At 39.5% G+C, this 2749-nt stretch overlaps 1 long non-coding RNA gene across 1 annotated transcript; it reads left to right on the forward strand.

Annotated features, from left to right (window-relative positions):
• Positions 1 to 390: 390 nt before the first annotated feature.
• LOC107577582 (uncharacterized) lies at positions 391 to 1182 on the forward strand. Its single transcript, XR_001608225.1, has 3 exons — positions 391 to 467; positions 767 to 856; positions 1016 to 1182. It is a non-coding gene; the product is annotated as an uncharacterized lncRNA (long non-coding RNA).
• The last annotated feature ends 1567 nt before the right edge of the window (positions 1183 to 2749 follow it).

A 2749-nucleotide genomic window follows, 5' to 3' on the forward strand; every position in this document is an offset into this window, starting at 1 on the left:
TCCGTAACAAAAAAGTTTACGTGTTTTTGGGATTTGACATTCTTTGTAGAAATTCTGCGTATTCAAATGCACAAGCCAAAAGAAATAATACCAGCCGAAAGGATAAGGGTTGTCTCTCCATGGAACATAAATTCTTTTTGCATTTATGAGGAAAACCCATAGTTACGGACGTGACAGATCTGAAATTGACACTTGTCTGACTCGGTTAAAGTTTTTAAAGCATTTTATCTGATTTGCCCGAGATCTAATTGTGGGTCTCTGTTGGGTATTTCTGTGTGAAAAAGATGTCCAAAAAAAGGTGAGCATAAAGTACATACAGTATTTTCATTTATTGTTTAATGTGAACATCTTTAAGAAAGATAAATAATTAAGAACATGAACTTTTTTACACAGGCCAACATTTGTAACTGACTAGCGTTGAGGATTTTGGAGCAACAAGAGCTCTGTAAAACAGATGTCCAAAAAAGGTGAGCATACAGTATATTGATCACTGTTATGAGCATGAATCGTTGTGAATAAGAAACTTACAAAATATTAATTAAGAAAGTTAATTCACTGTAGACATAAAATAAAGTAAAATTAATTCATTGTAGTCAGTCTTTACTTTTTACATGTTATTAAATATTGTAAGGATGAAATTATCAAATGTAAAAGCTAATGTAAAACATCAATCAAGGCGAAACAAACATGCAAAACATCAAATAAATGAGTACAAATGTGATTAATTAGATTACTTTTTTTTCTTTTCTCTTTCTGTTCTGCAAAGACTGCCTCTGCAAAGTGAAACCTCTCTCTGTTGTCTACTTTTGGGTTGAAAGTCTCAATCACTTGGTCAGGTGTCACACAAGCTTCACAGGTAAGATGTACACTAATCCAGCTCTGTCATTCCTTCTTAAGAACCTTAGTTCCAGTGCCTCCTGCTCTCGGTTATTAACAAATCCGACAAACTGCCTGAATGATTTGTTTGCCTTGAATTGGACCAAGACACAGTCTCCAGTTTTGATGTTCTTTGCAGCTGTTGACTGATGCTCACAGGACTGGTGTTCGGGACTTTCAGCAGATGTGATTTCCGAGAGCAGAAATGTATGGACACCGGACTGTTCTGCCTCGGAGTAGATTTTGTGACGCACTTTTCCCCAGGAGACTGGCTCCATGTGATGTACTGATTGAGTGCCTGGAACAGCTGAGGAAATGGCCCATCTCTCATTTAGCTTATGATGCTGTATAAAATCTGCGATTTCGTTGGATGTAATGAGTTTGATGTTGATGTTTGGGCAACTCTTCCTTGCAGAAGCTACAAATGAAGCAGCATCTGTCACAAGGACTGCCTGTCTGCTGAGGACATCAGTGTTAACTGCACGCTTCACTGTTGCTCCTACACCGTCCACTGCACCTTTGCCGTGGCTTGTGGCAAAGAAGTGCCACTGTACTCTTAAAGCTGGAAACAGCTCCTTGAATGTAGTTGACATGAAACACCAGATGAACTTGTTCTTAAACTGAGAAGCAGCTCCATCACTAAATATGTTAATCTCTTTCATTGCAGGATGTTTCATTTTAATGTCCTCCACAATCTTGGAGAGGAAGGTTGCCACAGACCTCTTGTGGTGTTCCAGGCTGTCACTCACTATGGCATATGACTCAGGATCTCCATCAGACCACAGGACTGAGGAAAACACTGTGACCTGCTTCTGATGCCAGTGTGCCGATTGGATCTGGTCTTGGTAGGCAGCGGTGTAATTTTCGGCAAAATTTTCTGGTCTGTTTTTGCCTGCAGTTTTTTGGCCTGGAAAAATCCACTTTGCTGTTTTTTAACAAAACAGTGATGCACTATTTTCTCAAGAGAGCGGCTACAAAATTTAAGTACATCACCTAGTGTGCCACTCTTTTGGACCTTATTTGGCAGCCCTTCGGTTCTTTCCCCATGCATACCAGGTCACCTTAATTTAGTTATCTTCTTCTGGGATGTTCCAGAGGGTACGCATTTTCAAGAGCTTGCCATTCCTGCATTCAGCACACTGTCCTAACATGCAGAGGGGACTATCTGGATTGCAGGCCACATCTTGGGATTATATGTTGCAGACAGTCCAGAGCTAACTTAATGTTTTCGTGATATCGGCAGAGACACACATTTCTTGGAGTGTCTGAAGACTGGAGCACATGAGATGGTCGAAGCTCAGCAAATTTAGATTTTCCAATTATAGACTCCGGATGTTCATGTTTGAAGTAGCGGTAGGCCTCTAGAATAGACATTGTTAAATGTCGTTTCTGGATTTTCTTTTTCACTCCTCCCTCTCTGACTGTGACCACATCCCTCATTCCTGGTGCTTGCCTAGAGATGTCATCTCTCTCAGAGTTTCCTGACATGATCATATGTAGTAGTGGTGGCGGTCACATGATTCATTTTCTTCTTCTCTGGAAGAAGGCACAGTGATGTAGTGTGTTCAAGATATTTTATTTATTATTGTAACTTGTACACTTTTCTCAAAATTAAAATGCACATACATGTAAATATCAAATTACTTACCATTTATTTCAAATAAAGTAGATATTTATCCAGAAATAGAAGATCTGCAGTCACCTCAGAAACAACTCCGCTTGGTCAACAGAGGGCGCGCGCGGGAAAGAAAATGAGGGAAAAGGCAACACGCGTCATCACGAGAGGCGTGTTAATACTACTTATTAATTAAATTAATTATGGCGATATGTAAATCTTAATTGTTTTCTTTATTAAAAATGTAATGGTGTTCTC

This window comes from Sinocyclocheilus grahami, unplaced genomic scaffold (assembly GCF_001515645.1).
Source record: "Sinocyclocheilus grahami isolate Dianchi unplaced genomic scaffold, SAMN03320097.WGS_v1.1 scaffold6439.1, whole genome shotgun sequence".
NCBI lineage: Eukaryota > Metazoa > Chordata > Actinopteri > Cypriniformes > Cyprinidae > Sinocyclocheilus > Sinocyclocheilus grahami.